This window comes from Podarcis bocagei (assembly GCF_964188305.1).
Source record: "Podarcis bocagei genome assembly, chromosome: 11".
NCBI classification, from domain to species: Eukaryota; Metazoa; Chordata; class Lepidosauria; order Squamata; family Lacertidae; genus Podarcis; species Podarcis bocagei.
In genome coordinates, this window is record NC_138136.1 from 29,849,267 (window position 1) to 29,868,282 (window position 19,016).

Sequence of the window (19,016 nt, forward strand, 5' to 3'; positions counted from 1 at the left end):
GTGTTTCTGGGGGTGGGCTTGGACTCCAGGACTGGCAATTTAAAATGTCTATATAAGGGTGGACACACCTTGGTTCTGGGTCCTCCTCCTTCTCCTGCATGTGAAGGGAGCACCCTGTTGCAACAGTTCAATAAAGATCAGGCTTACATGCTGCTTTGCTTCTCAGTATTCTCTGGTTGGCCTCTGGTTTTTTCCTCCGACCGATGGAGAACTTACATAGGACTCTATAAGGGCTCGTGTGTCCCCCATAAGGGAATAAGGGCAGATTTTCATTTATTACAAAAGGCAAGCACTTTTTATTTTCTGGGACAATTCCACATTCCATGCAGGGAGAGGGGCAGGCTGATTGCTTCCTCATCTTGTTTCCTGTTGCCCACCTAGACCAATGGAGACTGGAACTGTATTCACAGCATGGATTGTAGGTATCACAAGTTTATCGGGCCACTACACTTTGAGCCATTAAGTGCTTTACATTTTCTCAAGTCAACAGGGCTCCGTTTTCCAAACCGACTCCAGACACACACCTAAATACAGAAAGAGCCTTTCCCCTCCCAATTCTTTGTACAGGAAGAAAAGCCACATCAGGTTTTGAGACTCTCCTTGCCATTTTTCTGCAACTTTCAAAAGAAAGAACAACCAGGTCTACAACTTAATATCAAAGCCATGTTCTTCTCTCCTCCTGCTGCCTCATGTTCAAAGCTAAGCAAGGTGCAAAAACTTACAATCTTTCTTTTCCTTTAGAGACATTGGTTCCTCCTTCAGTCCCTATCTACCATAAGCCACATGCATCTAAAACAACTCCTTAACAAATGGGTACTTCTTCTGTCTAAAGAAAAATAAATGCCTTCCTGCCAGTCAATGTGACCCATGAAATACCTGTTTTATATTATATTACTGTTACTGTTGCTGTTACTGTTGCTGTTGCTGTTGCTGTTGCTGTTACTGTTACTGTTACTACTACCCACCCTTCACCATATGGTCCCAGGCTGGAGGAGAACTATTATGCCATACTTTTTTCTGTCCCTCTAGACCTAAATTCAAGCCTATTTACCTCTACAGCTTATAGGCTGCAATCCTATAAGCACTTCCTAACTCAGTGGAACTTGCTTTTGAATAGATGTTTAAAGGACTTTACTATGATATTTAAGAAATGTGAAATGGATTACTAATTTATATCATGTTAGACCGCATGCTCCCTCTTGTCTCAGGGTAGAACATCTCATTTTTAAGTTAGATAGCGTTGCCAAGTCTATTACTATTCCCTATTATTTCTGAAGTATTATTCCCGTGCTTTACAAGTCTCGTGTCTTTTATCCTCACAATCCAAAAGGTACATGAAGCTCAGGAATAAGAACTTTTGAAAAGCCACTAAGCAGGCACTGTTGGTTTTTGTCTACTGTTACTGTTAGCCTTCTTTCTATATGTATAAGACAGCAGTACTTTATATTCTCTGGCCTCTCACCCAGGCTGTAAATCATTTGCTGAGGTGAGAGGTGCAGGAAGAGGATACCTTGAACAAAGGAAATTAGATAAGATCTAAGGACTTTGATCACCTGGATTTAGCATCACATTTCATTTCTCCAAGACTTCCAAGAGGAAAACACAGTATATCAGTACCTGGGTAGTGATGCAACACAGCCAACTGGCAGAACAAGGGACATTTTCCTCTGATACATCACAATTAAAATTCAAGTTACCTAAATAATCTCAGGAAAGGTCCAATGGGAAAGGGTTGTACTTTGTTTTATAGTAGTTTATCATGACTGAGTCTTCTGGCAATAAATTATTTTTGTGGTGGTGTTCCTTACCTATCTAATTTATTTTGACCATGATCTTGGGAGAAAACAACGCCCCATATAAAAGCAAATACTTATTGTTGAATGTACGAATTCTCTGTCAACCTTACTTTCTTGAGGACTGAACTTCTACCTCCTGTCCTAAACTCTATATTCTGTGTGGAAAATCAAGACACAAATTGTGCTCATTCAGGAAACCCACTCTTAGGATGTTAACATGCTGCTTTGAGGGTGGGGAGCATGAGATACAAATACAGTGGTGCCTCGCAAGACGAAAAGAATCCGTTCTGTGATTCTCTTCGTCTAGCGGTTTTTTCGTCTTGCGAAGCAAGCCTATTGACGGATTAGCGGATTAGCGCTATTAGCGGCTTTTAGCGTCTTATCTGCTGATCGGATCAGCTGATAAGCGGCTTAGCGGCTTAGAAAAAGGGGGGGAAAGGAAAAAAACCCCGCAGGAACTCGCAAGACATTGTCGTCTTGCGAAGCAAGCCCATAGGAGATTCGTTTTGCGAAGCACCTCCAAAACGGAAAACTCTTTCGTCTAGCGAGTTTTCCGTCTTGCGAGGCATTCGTCTTGCGGGGCACCACTTTATTATAAATAAGGATGCAATCCACTGAGGTGCCCCTTTGATTTCAGTGGGGAAATGTAAACATGCTGTAATGGTTCTAGGGGTTGCTCGTGCGTAAGCCGGTGCTTATTTCCCCGGCTGGGTGCAAACACCTGGCTGGGTTGCCTAAGTGAACCTTTTCTATCCGGACAGCCACTCACTCGTGGCTGACTCAATCGCTGGCAGAATCCATCAGTGGGCGTTTCTTAAACTTCTTCCAGCAAAGAAGCTCTTTGATGCCTAGTCTCCTCCTACTCTCTCTGCGCGAAAGCCTTCTGCGCAAGGAGGGCGTGGGCAGCGGAGGACCCCTACTCTCCCCGCTTGTCCCAGGCAAGGAGTCATGGGACCACCTCGCCGCTTCACCCATCTGCCCCCCTTCTCCACTGGTGCTACGCTGATTCTCTTCCCCAGAAGATGGGCTGCTTCTCCCGATCCCTGGATGCTCTCTGGAATCCCTCTGGCTTTTGCTCTCTCCCTCCGGCACTGATGGCAGTTCCCTGACACATATGTTTGACTCTCTTAATGAAATAAATGAGGCTTAAAACATTGTAAATTCCATCTGAACTGTGTCCCAAGTAAACATGCAAGGTGCCACATTGGCCTCAGAGTGTTTCCAGTACACATGAATCTAGAAATCAGTCTGAAGAACACTTTTCCTCCACTATTTAGCACTAACAACGTTCTAGTTATTATTTATCAATGTGCATGACTGCTGACAGCATCCAGATGCATTATAACTTTCTACAATTATGCTGAGAGGTTGATACTCATTTTTCATGAATAAATTATTTTGATTACATTCCAACTCTTTTGTTTTAAACATTATATTTATATGTCATCATTAAATTACATCTAAATGCTAAAATGATGACCTCTTAATCTGCTATGCCAGAATATTAAAAGTCAGGGGGGGGGGGGGAAACCAACCAGAAATGTATCTTGTCATTTCTCAGCGTAGATGTTTGTGTAACAGTAAATGCTAAATTGCTACTCTGAATCATGAGTAATACAGCTATTAAAAGGACCAAACATTTGTCTAAGTACATTTCTGATAACTGGAAAATAAATTCCGAAGAATCCTCACTCATTTCTGGCACCTGACAACAACTTTTCAGGTACTCTGACATCCATTTAGAACAGTCTGCTTTCTGAATTAAACAAGCTTGCATGTTCCTACATTTCTGAATACATTTGGTTTGCAAAAAAAACTGATCAACAAACAGAAGTTCTGTAGAAATTTAAAACATTCACTGAAATAAATATGCAAATATAACACATATTCTTGTTATAAACAGAATGAGATGAAGTTTGCATAGAACTTTGCACATTGAAAGTGTTATAATGATATGGATAATATTACAGATTCTCTTTGGGGTTGTGACACAATGGTTTCGATTGACAATGCTCTCACTGTGCATAAATTGTCTCAATGCACAAAATCTTTCATCACTTACTTCTGAATAAACCTGCTTAGGATTGTGCTGCTAGTCAGTTATCTGACACTAAGTGAACCATTGCAAATAATTAACCATGAACACAAGTTAAGCGTGTTTAAATCTCATTGATTTCTCCTACTGAAATCCATGAGTGCCTGACTTTGGGTAGCTCATGAATATCAGTGTGTGTGCACAGCAGCCGACTTTAGAGCCCCAATTTCTGCAACACCAAAATTCAGTGGCCCCCCCCCAATCTCTTGCCTTCCATTCTACATAAGAGTTGTGCTGCCCTCAAGGTTCGGTGCCCTGTGTGACTGAACTGGTTGCTCTCCCCTAAATCCACTCTGGCGTGTGTGTATGCACACAAGCGCATGCAAATGTCCTGAGATGTGTCAGAATTTGGGGCTGGTTTTGCAAGGGAGCCTGGCTTGGTGGTCCTACAGGGTGGCCTTTGCCAGAACAGAGACAGAGAAAAGGTGGTCCTTTTGTTCCTCCTGGACCTCTGTATCTTTCAGTGCCACCAACCATGGTATCCATATACACAAAACTACTGAAAGATCATCCAGAGATTTGGGCTGAGGTGTCAACAGTACAATGACGACACTCAGCAATCCTCTCTCTCCCTCCCTCCCTCTCTCTTACAAGTCAAGTTTCGGACATTGTGAACCAGGGCTTGACTACAGTAAAAAGGTAAAGGACCCCTATACAGTTAAGTCCGGTCAAATGCAACTATGAGGTGCGGTGCTCATCTTGCTTTCAGGCCAAGAGAGCCAGTGTTTGTCCACAGACAGTTTTCTGGGTCATATGTCCAGCATGACTAAACCACTTCTGGTGCAACGGAACACCATGACGAAAACCAGAGCACACAGAAACACTGTTTACCTTCCCGCTGCAGCGGTACCTATTTATCTACTTGCACTGGTGTGCTTTCAAACTGCTAGGTTGGCAGGAGCTGGGACAGAGCAACAGGAGCTCACCACCACCAAGCAGATTCGAACTGCCAGCCTTCTGATTGGCAAGCCCAAGAGGCTCAGTGGTTTAGACCACAGCGCCACCCACATCCCTTTTGAACGCAGTAATGGCCTGGAAAAGGGTGAACAAATTGAAACTCAATTCTGACAGGGCAGTAGTATTGTTGGTTCATCTAGCTGAATTGTCTCCAACCTGCTTTGAAAGGGGTTGCACTCCCCACAAAGAAGCAGGAGTAGAGCTTGGCAGGCGGTGCTTTTGGTTCCAAAATTGCCGTTAGAGGCTCAAGTGGCCTCTGCTCAACTCTCCACTCAGCTATGAAGCTCATTGAGTGGCTTTGGGTCAGTCACTGTCTCTTAGCATAAGGGATATATTGTCACCGTCATGCTACTTGCTATAAATACACATTTACTGCTGTTTTGCAGAATGTAAAAAAAACAATGCTAGTTCTCATCATTGGGATGATTTTATCCTCATCTTCTTCAAATTAAGCATGGGGAAGTGCCTGAGAAGGTTCACAGAATCCTAGAATTGTAGAGTTGGAAGGGACCCCGAGGGCAATCTAGACCAACCTGCTGCAATGGTGCTTTCAAGTGAAGACAATATAGATGAGGATCCAGAGGATAAAAAAACCCCCTCACATTCTATAGTGCTGTTTTCTTCCCCGAGACAAAGAACATATTTATGAACCATTTTTATACATCTTTCATTTTTGTGGCTTTAAAAAAAACTGAAATGGGCTTCTGTAAATTTTTTTTGCTATGCACAAGTTCAAATTCAAGTTTGTATTTGGTTAAGCCTAAAATTCTAATGGCGGACAAGTCATTTGATAGTTCTAGAAGTGAATAGTTTGAACACTGTTGCCAAACTGTCTTACCGCCTCCCCCCCCCCAATTCTGTTGCTTCTGAATGATTCGTGCCTTTTATACAAACATTAAGAAACTATATTTACTTCAGGGCTCACATGTAGTATGTTCAGGGATTTTTTAAAAAAAAATTAAAGGATAAACTCAACATTATTTTTATTTCTCTGAAGTTACTTGTGTGTCAAAAACTATGAGATGTTGTCTCCCATGAAAGACAATAAGCTTACTCATACTACAGAAGTCATTGGCAACAAGACTAAATATTTTTTTTTAAATCAAATAAAGAAGGTTTCATATGTCATAATAATTTTGCATTTTTTAAAACTAAAGGCCAAGTATGAAATATTAATATCAGAAACCATTAAAACACATGTCTGTATGTTGAATACGTGCTTTTTAAATCCCCCCCCCCGAATTCCATTTAATTACACTGCCAACATTTATTATAAAATGATATATTTGGTAAAATAAAGGAACATATACCTTAACTTTTAAATTGATCCCTGCTTCGCATTCTGTGTACTCCTGCACCCAGAAAAATGAAGAGAAAACATTCACTGCTGCAAACCGCAGTGGTGTTATTGTGAGTTGCCGAAGTTGAGCTTGACTCACAGGTTATGAGAATATATTCAAAAATAGCCATCAGAGGTGTCAAGTCATCCATTTATAGCTTTTAGATGGCATTTCCCACCCTCTTTTATTAATTTTGCAAAACGCACTTGCAGAAATCATCAGGAAGCTACCTTATTTTGAAAGGTAAGTAGAGAAGAAAGCAAGTAAAGAAATCTCACACTTACTACGGCTGTATGTTTGGTGTGTGTGGGTGTGTGTAAAATACTGAAAAATAAAAACGGTGATACACATAAAATGGTTCAAATCCTGCAGTTCAAACAAAAAGGGCTCAAAAAATTACACACACTTTGCTATGTATACACAATAGAACTGATTTAAATTAACAAAAATTTAATGCTTAATGCTAGTATGTCTAATGCCAGGAGTCATCTTTGTAAGCATTTAAACAATAAGCATTAGTTCCTTACCATGGCCAGTAGGCCAATTTTAATTTTAGCATTACAATAATAATGTAAAAAGACAGGGGAGACAACGGACTATATTTACATATATTCTATTAATTATTTAACTTTTTACATTAGCATTATATATTTATAATGCTAATTATTCACAGAAAAACATCCTCAATATTAAGTAGGAAAATTATATTATTATTATTAAATATGGTATAACAAAAGTAAGGTTTGGCTGGTTATTTACTATAGACCACTAGTGCCCCCTTCTGCTGTGAAATAAAAACAAATACACAGAATCAATTTTTTTGCTTATTTCTCTGCTTTTGCTTTTCCCCCCACATGGCTGGTCAATTTTACACTGCTCCCTGGTTAAAACAATTCACTTTCTTTTAAGACAGCCACTGAAATAAAGAGAATATAATAAAAAAAATACTGCTACAGAATCCTCCACTTCCAAGAGAACATTATGTGATATAGGACAATTATAACATGTTCCTCTTCGTATGGAGATACAAAGCAGAGTCTAAACTAAAAGTTTGAAAAAGAATTTGAGTTTTTAGAAAGATGTGTATAGCAAACCTTTGTACATACAGGGCTGTCATGTTGCCAAACCTTCAGGGCAGGGAGTCTGAGGCAAACACTGAAGCTCCCATTCATTACAGTATTTTCCTATAGATTGACGATGAAGGATAAAAGGTGATACAACTGATACAAACTCATCATCAATTGCCATAACATTGCACTTTATCTATTTGCTACATTCAAGTTAGGTAGCAACTGCTGTGTGCTAGTATTTTCCATGTGACTACTAATTCCTTTCTACTGATCTTTAGCTAGCTGTATTGGTTAAAATTTTCGCAGCTAAATGGAATTCATATTTTTTTGTGACAGTTTATCTTTAAATTTCTCTTCTGAGGACCACTGTAAAAAAAAGAACCTGAAAACGGGGAAAATAGTTAAGGGGTGTTCAAGGGCAGCTCAGAGACATACAAGGAAATCCCCATATTAATTTTAAATGTACCCTTGGTTGGCTGTGTAAAATGCAAGCAGATTAGTGAAACACCATCAATATATTGCTAGAAACAAATTAATGGGAGTAGCAAATACTAGAAGCTGTTTTTCTTAAAAGGAGAACACAATACTTGCATTCAACACAAGGAACAAATTACTTTTGTAATCAGATCTTAATTTAAAACAGAATCATTAGATGAACATCATAAGCTTGTAAACTAAGCCATGAAAGTTAAATAAAAGTACTGGCTATGAAATAGCCTTATGTAAGCTTTATTTTTTTAAAAAAATCAGGAAAAAACTCCATAACTATATAGAATTATATCTGGCTCAATATTTGTAGTGCTGCACTTGTATAGAATATTTTGATTCTAAACTGAGAAATTATTTTATTTTCTGGCAAAAATGAAAAAATATGTCAGGGTGCACCAACTATTGCCAAACCACGTATATTATTTTTATTTAGTAAATTTGCAGAAATGAAAACAGATATTTAAGACATAGACTCCATTTTCAGAAAATGGCTATTTTAATTCCGCTAGGCACAACATCACATATAGGCTATGTATGTATTCACCAACTTGTCATTCTTTAAGACAAAAATTGAATCATATTTGGAGAACTTTGCAGATTCTTAGCTCTCAATGGATTTGAAGGTGTAAGTTACAATCTAAGATTCTACATGTGCAAAGCTGCAGAGAAACTAGTCTACACAACCATGCAACCTTACGAGAAATGTCAGCTCACTATACTACTCCTCTGTGTAGAAACAAAGAGTTTATGGCACCTAGAATTCTCGTCAGCAATTTGCATATTCCCGTTCACAAAACAAGTGTTTTTGTTCTTTTTGTTTTGCATTCTGTATTCTGAGGATACACTACCACAGCAGATCTTAAAGGATTTCCCCCTCTAAGTTCGGCAGTAAAAAGTGCACAATTTTAGGCACTATTACCATAAATTAATTTAAGCTGCTCTGCTTTAATATGATGTAGTGCCATTTATTTCAATGGGTGTTAACTGATTTAAATCCAAAAATGGCTTGTAACTGATCTGCAGTTCATAGCTAAAGCTTACACTAGAAAATAGCTATTGAAAAATGCAGTATTATCTCTTACATTCATATTGCACTTTCCATGGAATCATAATGAAAAACTGATTATGGCATGACAGGTGAATATTAGGTTCAGTGCTTTTTTTCCTGGGGGGACGCAGGGGTACACGTACCCCTAAACATTTTGTGAATCTAAGTTTGACCTCATTGAGGGTCAGTATTTCAATATGAGTAGGAAAATGAGAGTACAGTGGAACCTCGGGTTACATGCTCTCCTCCTTACGAACGCTTCAGGTAACCCAGAAGTAGATGTTCCTGGTAGCAAACTTTGCCCCAGGATGCGAACGGAAGTCGCGCACTGGCGGCGTGGTGGCAGCGGGAGGCCCCATTAGCAAAAGCGCACCTCAGGTTAAGAACAGTTTCGGATTAAGAATGGACCTCCAGAACAAATTAAGTTTGCAACCGGAGGTACCACTATACCCGTAAACATTTTTTTTTAGATAAAAACACTGATTAGGTTCTTTGTAAGCAATATATTGATTTATTATAAATAATCCATATTTTTCACACAGACTGCCTTGATTACAATTAAGCTCTGCTACTTGCGTGTTGAGTCCCACAATTGCCACCCCCCAAAAATTCACACTTCACACGTCAATTTTTGTTTAGGTTTTTGGCATAATTTCGGCCACAACTTTATTCAATACAAAATGTGAGTGGTTGCTTAGGCACTGGTTATGACTATCTGTCCATGCCCTCAGGGACAGAGCTGGCATTCCGGACACCAGCGGAATCCAGTGTGGGAAACAAGTATTGAGTGAGCAAGTGAAGCTGGGTCTCAGTCCCGCACTTCTCACCCTCTTGTTCCAGTGGGGCTTGCACGGCCCAAGTCCGATTCCAGGGACAAGGACGAAAAGAATGGCAAGCCCCTGGATTCCTTTAACGGAATTCCCTTCGCTCATTTGGAGGGGTAGGCACTTACCCCTCCAAGCACCATTTAACCAGTGCCTAACCGCCAACCTTACAAGTTGTGACGATTTGCTACGCAGTAGGCAAAAACCAAATGGCACCAGCCAATCAGCCAGATGGCAAAATTCCTACCGTGCCCCCGCACCAAGGCGAACGACACCATGACAGGCATAGCAAGGTCAAGCGAGCAAAACAAAAAACCACCCTATTAAAGGGAGGGAGGGCGGGTGATCCGATGCAAAAACGGCCAAGAGGAAGTCCAACCTCTGGCCCCATGTATTTATAACCTCTAACCCCTCCCAATTTCACCACACACGAAACTCCCCGGCAGCCCAATTTTAACCCCTTAAAAGGCTTGGGTTTACACAAATCTGCCTAATCACAGTCAGGTGGCTTGTTTCCCCCAACCGCAACACGTGCTCTCTGTTAAGGAGAACACGCTTTGTATGCATAGCTCAGTCAACTGTTCAACTTCCACTAGTGGTGAGAAAAGGAGGGGGGACTAAACATCTCATTATTTCACAGCAACAAACAGGGGTGTCAACCTAAATAAAATAGGGGGGCAAGTAAGCCCTGCCCTGCATAATCAATCACATGACGTGGTGCAGGGACACCTTTTGGCATAAAATACCCATCAACTTTAGGGGGCCCCAACCCCCTCCAATATTTTATGAGGGCCAAAGACACTTCTGCCCCTAGGAGTTGATTAGTCTTAGTTGTTCAGGCTGATGAATGTCATTTTCTGTGTGTGGTCATGAAACACTTATTTTGTGGGATTTGCCCTATACATTGCTGGGACCAATTTAAAGTGCTTGTGCTGAAGTGTAAATCCCCAAATGACTTGGGACCAAGGGATCTGAGAGAACACCTTTTCCAGTACTGACCTGCCTAGACTGGCAGAGATAACAGAATCATAGAGTTGGAAGGGACCATGAGAGCCATCTACTCCAACCCCCTGCAATGCAAGAATATTTTGCCTAGCACGGGGTTTGAACCCATGACCCTGAAATTAAGAGTCTTGTGCTCTACCAACTGAGCTATACCAGAAGACAAAGCCCTGCTTCTCTCCTTGCCCCCAACAGAATGTTGCCCACTGTCTCGTGATGTGAAATAGGGCCTTCTCTGTGGTGGTGCTCCAGTCATAGAACTTCCTCTAATGGCATGGACGTTCTTTCTGAGCTTCCTCGGTCACCTAGGAACATTTTTATTTGCCCAGGTTTATGGTGGACCTGGTTCTCTCTCCTGAACTATGCAATTTTAAACAGTGCAATTTTTCTAGAAAAAGAGGTGTCGGAACTCACCATGAACATTTCCCTTGTTTTCCTATAATGGCAATGGAGCCCACCAGAGAGATGCCAGAACTGAGTTCTGGTGAGTTCTGGCTGAAAAAAATATCTAGTTTTTAAATGGGAATGCTGTCTAATTCTTTATGTCTTGTGACAATTTGATATTTTCGGATGTTTCGTTGCATTTATTTTTCTAATTCAAACATTTACTTTCATCAAATATTGTTTAATATTGCTCCCAATTTGGTGTATGTGTGTGATAAAAAGTGGTATACAAATACTTTAATAAGATTTCTGAACTCATCTGTAAACTGTGATAAATGCACGCAATGCTTTTAAGCCTCACATTTCAATTAGCGCCCATTTATCTACTTACAAAAAAATGCATCACAGAATCACATGAAAAAATGATTTCACTATGACTTTTTAAAAATCTGCTTGTCATGTCCTAGGTGGGGTAGAGAGAAAAGGTGAAGGTTTGAAAATTTAGTTTTAATTGCAAACAATAGAGCATTTTCGAGCAAGTTTTCAAACCTTTTGTACTGCACAAAATTATGAAGGTTGCTCATGCAGCCAGAGTTTCCCTTCCTCACTCTGCAGCCCACCATACAGAAACAGTATGCCCCCCCACTTGTGTAACATTGGATACAACCCAAAATGTTGTTTTTAATTGCTTTGAAAAAATTATTTAAAAGTATTTATAAACAGCTTAATAGGTTAAATTCTTAAGTGGTTGTTGCTGGTTTTCTTTCCTGTTTATACTTACACACATACATATTTATAGACAGATAGATGAAGCCAAATAGCATTTTAGCAGTATTATTCAATAATTTATATGGACAATTCTCCAATTTGATGCATTTCAGCAGTTCAAAAAATAATATTTAAAATAATGAATGGGTGAAGATTTTGCTAGCCCTTGACCCTGTGAACAGGTATTTGTGTGTCAGAAAGCCAATAAATATTTCAGCACCATAATCTTTAAATACAATTATGATGATAGCTTATCTCCGAACATTCCAAACATCTACCTTAGTGCAGCATAATATCATCTTTATTTCATTATCACTGTGTGATGCAGTGAGCTACTCTCCTGGAGGATATGTTGTCTAATGATGTTTTCCCAAAAGGCAAAAGCTTACCAAAGGAGCCAGGTTGGAGTTGCAGGTGATGGCAGCTCTGGCAGTCTCTCTGTTGATCGGAAAGGCTCTCTAGGACCTGAACACACTTGTTTGAAACAGAGTATGCCAGCATCTGCCTTTGCCTAGGATAAGGGTGTTCTGCTATAAGTCGAGTGAGTGCAGTGAGACCTGGAAACCGACACCCTGTGTTGTGGGTGGGTACGATTGGTCAGCCACAACACCCGATTGGTAGGTCCCTCATAGCTGGGCGCAATCTGGCCAATGGAATGCAGTCCAAATGGTTCGAGGGACCGATTTATACCCATGCACGTGACCCAGAGCTTCCTCTTTCGGCACGTGCATTCAGAACACCCGCCCACCTCTCCCTACTTTTAGGGCTTTGCGCTTGACCTTGCTATGCCGTCATGTGTCATCTGTTGTTGGGACAGGGGCACGGCAGGAATTTCCCCCACTTGGCTGATTGGCTGTTGCCATTTGGTTTCGCCTGCCACGTAGCAAATCATCACAACTTGTAAAGTTGCAGACAGGCCCTGGTTTAGGTGATAGGGATGGGAGAACGCTCTCGCCATCCCTATGTGAAGGGTATTCCATTAAAGGAATCCAGGGACTCTATGGTTTGGTCAACCCCTGAGAGGGAGTTGTGCCCGTGCCTGAGTCCAGGGGGACATTTGGGTGGCAGAGATAGCCTGTTCCCAGCTTTCCGCTTATCCAGATGTTCACCCTAGGCTGACCTATGCTGCAAACCTGGGTCAGTGCCACCTGCATGGCAGAGAGCTAGTCGAACCAGAGCCTATGCAACCAGTCACTTTCTGTAATCAATAAAGTTGTGGTCTAAATTCTGCCAAAAACCAAAATTTGAGTCATGTGTGTATTTATTTACGGGGGGAGGTTTCTGGGTCTGAACACGCAAACGCCAACCACCTTGGCAGTAACCCCAGTCCTCCTAGACAGAATGAGATGCAGTCAGTGCAAGACTCTGATAGCATTTCCATCATGTAGCATGTGTGGAAAGGATGGAGAGGCACTGCCAACGTTGTCACCTCCTGCTCCTCCATCCTGGCTCCTGTGGTCAGCTTTTCCCCTTGGGGGTCTTCAGCAGACTGTCTTGCTGCTGGGTGCTAGTATGGGATGAAGGCCTCTGGAATGAGCTAATAATCTCAAGAGGTGTCAGCATTCAATGGAGCCATTCAAAGAGCCCCAATTTATTTCAGAATGAGCAGACTGCAACTTTCCAAATCCTGGGAACAGCCTTCTAGGGTTCTGGCATTGTTGATCCCAACACATAGTTGTGACACTGGGGGGAGTCCACAGAATAGCTCTTTGATGTTGGCTCCGCCCCGCTCCCCGAATAAACTAATGCAAAAAATAAGGGCGCAGAACTTGAAGATTTTTTTCTGTGACTTTTAGCACAATAAGAGTGAAATCCTAACTCCGCTAACCTGGAAGTAAGCACCATTGATTTAAATGGAACCTATGTCTGAGCAGACATGGTTAGGATTGAGTCCCTGTATATCATTTAGGCTGGGCTTTTTTCCCTCTCAGGTGGGTACCATTGCCATTATAAGAGAACAAGGAAGACATTCATGGTGATTTCCAAGACTTCTATTTCTAAAAAAAAAAAATAGCACTGCATTTAGGGGACATTTTTGAACAATTCATCTCATTTTACAGTGGGGACGTCTGGAGACTGATAAACAGGTACCAGTATCTGTGTTGGTGTATTGTGCACAGTATCCCACCATAGAGACCCCTCGTTTCTTTTTTCTTTCATCTATAGTTGGGGAAAGAGGACAGAGAGTGGAGATATAAAGGACAATGTGGAACAGAGAGGGCAGTGAAAAAGACACACAAAGAGAAGGTTGATATGGCTAGCGCAAGAGACAAAATACCATTTGCAAGAATTATGTTTAATAATTAGTCTTTCCTTTTAAGTCTCTGAGAAATTTTTATTCATGGGCTTAAGTTATGCAAGTCTAGAAGAATGGTATAAAAGAATTCTTCAGCCTGTGATTAAGCTATTATTGAGAGGCAGTGTGACCTAGTGCTTAGGGTGTTTCTCCCCTCTCCAGGTTTGTTTTCTAACAATAAAACTTCTCTGTGATAGTCACAACTTTAGGATCTCCCAGGATCTCATGCATCCAGTTTAAAAAACTCAACTGTAAACCTTGTCTTAGTTCAAATCAAATCAGGTAAATAATTTGTAGATATAAGTACTAGTAGCCCACATTGCTGTTGAAGCTTTAGGAAAGCATCAAAATCAGACTTATCCAGTAAGTGAACAGTTATAAGCCTGCTTGACTCTCCTTTATTCTGTTGCCTATCACAGCCAGAAAAAAATTGTAAAACAAAAAGCAAGTCAGGGGGAAATGAGGTGAATGCATAGAGGGCTGATGTGAGAAATTTCAAGAAATAATCTATGCAGAATGGTTTATGGTTGCGTATTCCATGAGAAAATAATAAGAAAAATATTGCCCCCAAAAAGAGAACAAAAGATTGACAGGATGTCAGGAACTACCAAATCCATTACATTTATTAATGACACTAGAAACAGCAAAACACAGAAAAGCAGTGCTTGTCAGTTCAGCTCACCTAAAAATTAATTATGGCCATCATACAAATATTTTAAATGAAATTTCAGTTGTACTTAAGACAGCTACAAAGGCAGATAACCTGCAAGACATAAATCTGCAATGATGAAGTTATTACCAGTTTTGGTGGGTAGTTTTCTATCTTTAAAGAGCAGGTTATATCTTTACATTCTTAGTGTCTTTCACTTTTCTAGGGTGACTAAGTAATAAATACAAAAGAGGAGGATATATAGCATAGGGAAACATGAGATGATGAAAAGCAGCCTTGTCTATTCCTTGGAAAAGAATTATTAGCTTCTCAATGTGATGTTTTAAGTAGAGTATATTGCAGGAGAGTATGAGTAAGTAAAAAGTCAAACAAAGCAAAATATAAATATCATCTCACCATTTTGGATCCTCAAATTCAAATATTTGTTCTTTCTACATCTGCTGACTGAGTTGAGGATTTGTGTCATATAATTCTTGCTAGCACACATAACTAAGTACATTTATTATTGCTTTCATGAGCACACAGGTAACCTGTTTTGCATCTTATAACAAAAGTGACATCCCTTCTAAACCAGACACTGCCTTTGATGCTATTGCTCATGAAGCATTGTATTGTGACCACAGAACTTAGAGGTTGTGTCCAGGCCTTTTCTACAGAAGAAACTCAATGGATAACAATAGGGTGTTGGTCTAAACTGCACCAGGTTCTTTCGGAAAAGGATATTCCATTCCCCTTTAATTCCACATAGATGCAATACTGTTTTTTCCTTATCTTCTGGATACAGGTCTTGGAATCTCATTGGAGGGAGGGGGGTGATGAAACAAAAGCCAAGCGTATAATGGTGATCAGCCATGATCAGTACAACTTCCTATTAGACAAAGCATTTCCTTGTAACTAAAAACCTAGGCTGCCTGAGTCTAGTGAGTATTCCGAGAGATGCAATGGTGAAGCATTCTAAAAACTAAGTACCATATTTTTTGCTCTATAAGACTCACTTTTTCCCTCCTAAAAAGTAAGGGGAAATGTGTGCGCGTCTTATGGAGCGAATGCAGGCTGCGCAGCAATCCCAGAAGCGAGAACAGCAAGAGGGATTGTTGCTTTTGCTGCGCAGCGATCCCTCTTGCTGTTCTGGCTTCTGGGATTCAGAATATTTTTTTTCTTGTTTTCCTCCTCCAAAAACTAGGTGCGTCTTATGGTCTGGTGCGTCTTATAGAGCGAAAAATACGGTAGTTGTACACCTTGCATGGGAGGGGAATGACTGAATCTCCATGTAAGCCACTCTGACCTTAATAATAAAATATGATGATATATTATGTTAAGTAAAATACTTTGAAGCTGGACTGCTGCAATAGTCTCTATGGAAGGGTAGAACTGATAAGTATTTGGAACCACCTAGGCTTGCTCAAATCCCTGTGACGGGGTGAGCTCCCATTGCTCGGTCCCTGCTCCTGCCCACCTAGCAGTTTAAAAGCTCGTCAAAGTGCAAGTAGATAAATAGGTACCGCTCTGGCGGGAAGGTAAACAGCATTTCCGTGTGCTGCTCTGGTTCGCCAGAAGTGGCTTAGTCATGCTGGCCACATGACCTGGAAGCTGTATGCTGGCTCCCTCAGCCAGTAAAGCGAGATGAGCACCACAACCCCAGAGTTGTCCACAATTGGACCTAACAGTCAGGGGTCCCTTTACCTTTACAGTGGTACCTCGGGTTAAGTACTTAATTCGTTCTGGAGGTCTGTCCTTAACCTGAAACTGTTCTTAACCTGAAGCACCACTTTAGCTAATGGGGCCTCCTGCTGCCACCGCGCCGCCACTGCACAATTTCTGTTCTCATCCTGAAGCAAAATTCTTAACTCAAGGTACTATTTTTGGGTTAGCAGAGTCTGTAACCTGAAGCATATGTAACCTGAAGCGTATGTAACCCAAGGTACCACTGCACCTTTACTGATTTGAACTGGTGAGTATATAAAATGCTCCTCTTGACCTTTTTTCTTCTTTCTATCACCAACAGAGAGAACCCCAGTAAATATACCATCTGTTCATCAAGCACAAGTGGCAAAGGTGCTTAGAGGTGTATTTGTGGTGGCAATATCAAAATTTTAAGATTATGGACAGGAGGGGAAGACATGCCGTTCCATCTTGTGCACATTTTACTTAGAAAGCTCAATGTGATTCATTCCAAGTAAGTGTAATTAGGATGGTAGCCTTGCATTACTTTTACAATGCTTCAATTTACAAGGCAGCTCACTGATGTCTCAATAAAATGGTATCTATAGAGTAAACTAGTTTATATAGATCTAAATTTCATTATTATTTTGTATCCTGCGTTGGAATTTAGTGCATGCCTTTTAAAGCAACTGGGGCGAAGGTTTTCATGTCATCCAGAAATAAAGATGATGTCAGAAATATTCCTTTTCATTGGGATCCAAAGATCCATATGTAAAATTAAAAAACTAATTTCCCCCATCCTCTGAGAAGCTTGAAACTTGGGGAAATTTTACCAGAAGCATTCTTACTAGGAATTACAGGTACCAAAATCCCAAAGGATCAGAAAAGATTGTTTATGTATGCAACAACAGCCACATGGATGCTACTGGTCCAGAGATGGAAGGAAGAGTTAATCCCAACAAGAGAAGAATGGCAAATGATGATGGACTATGCCGAAATAGCAAAACTAACTGGGAAGCTCAGAAATCAAGACAATAACTTTCAGAAAGAATGGGAAAAGTTTATAATTTGTATACAAGACCACTGCAAGCAGGTTAAAACATTGGCAGGATTTTAATCACACTTGTAAAGTAACGGAAATTATGGACAACTTAGAAGGAAAAATATTTGGATAAATATTGATACGCAGTTGTAATTATTTTTACTAGGACCCATGGAAGGGATGGGGGGAAGTCAGGAGAATCAAAGTAATCTGAGTATTTGGATTTTGAATTGATGTTTGTTGTGTGTTTATATTTTTAAAAATCAAATAAATGTGTTTTTTTAAAAAACAACAACAACAACTTGGAATTTTGAGAGCAGCTTCTGATAATAAGCACAAGGAGCTATCATCCAAGAATAGGAAGCACAGATAATTTTACAGTCATCTGTAGTAAACATATACAGTATGGCTTTACAGCTCTCTACATACAAATCTTACAAAGAATTGTTTCCCCAGTGTGCACTGCTAATATGTCAAAGGCTAATGCAACTGTACTGTGATATTTAGCATTTTACCTGTCACCATCCTGGCTATTCTCATTCCCTAAAATAGTGTTTCCTGTCAAACTATACTATGAAGGAAATAGGAGGCAAAAATTAATGTTCCAACTGCATTCTATTAATGGCATGCTGTCTTCTCAGTTTTAGATGCTTATTTCTGAAATTTGCATGCAAAAATAAAGCAACTCCACATTCTAGAATGCTGTATCAAAATATTTATGAAAAAATGTAGATAAATCCACTTCCAGGTTCAAGAGTCTCATCACTGTGTTTCAAGGACAGCTGAAGCTAAAGCTTTTTCTTACAAAAATTAGTAGAATAAATTGTACAGCATGTTTTACTTAAATGACAGACTCTCGGGCATTCTGTGAATTGGACTAAAGTTCCATCTATATTATTTAACACTAGCTTTAAAACAATCTGAAATACTTTACCAAGTCTAGTGTTATTTTACTTTTCTCTTTTAAAAAAACCCCAAACCCCCATCCATCAAATCCGGAGAGAATTTTGCCAATGGATAATTTGATGAAATTAAAAGAGTTTTGAAAGTAGTTTTGCAATGATTGGCCTAAAGGTGAAATCTAGCTTCTTCATCTGGTACCTAAATACAAGACATGTGAACAATCAGATAGGAACATCACTTTTCCATTCCCTTAAAAAAGTAATACTGATAAATTTGAAGTAGAATATTTCAATTACAGCTTTTATGTCTTCCAACTCAGTAACATTAAGTGAAACAGAAAGGTCACCTGGTTAAATCACAAATTCCTGGTATGTGTGGGGGTTTTCCAGTGAGAACCTTCATTATTTGGAAACACTGGATTGCAATTATGATAGGCTAATTGGAGGGAAATATTTTTTATAATTGTATTATTGTGAACATACAATTTATAGCATTCCTATAATCCCTCAGTTTAGAAATGTGACATATTATTCAGCCGGGGCCCTTTGATGTGTGTTTTCCCCTTCAGTCTATGCTCCAACAATTCTGTCATACAGAGAACTGAAAATTAAGTTATTCTCACCAGCAATACTCCCTCACAAAGCATCTATCAAACCATAGATATAAACCT

General features: G+C 40.0%; 1 long non-coding RNA gene across 2 annotated transcripts in view; it reads right to left on the reverse strand.

Moving 5' to 3' along the window:
• LOC308596996 overlaps window positions 1-19,016 on the reverse strand; it is a 493,319-nt gene that overhangs the window by 384,292 nt on the left and 90,011 nt on the right. The gene's annotated exons all lie outside the window — the stretch shown is intronic.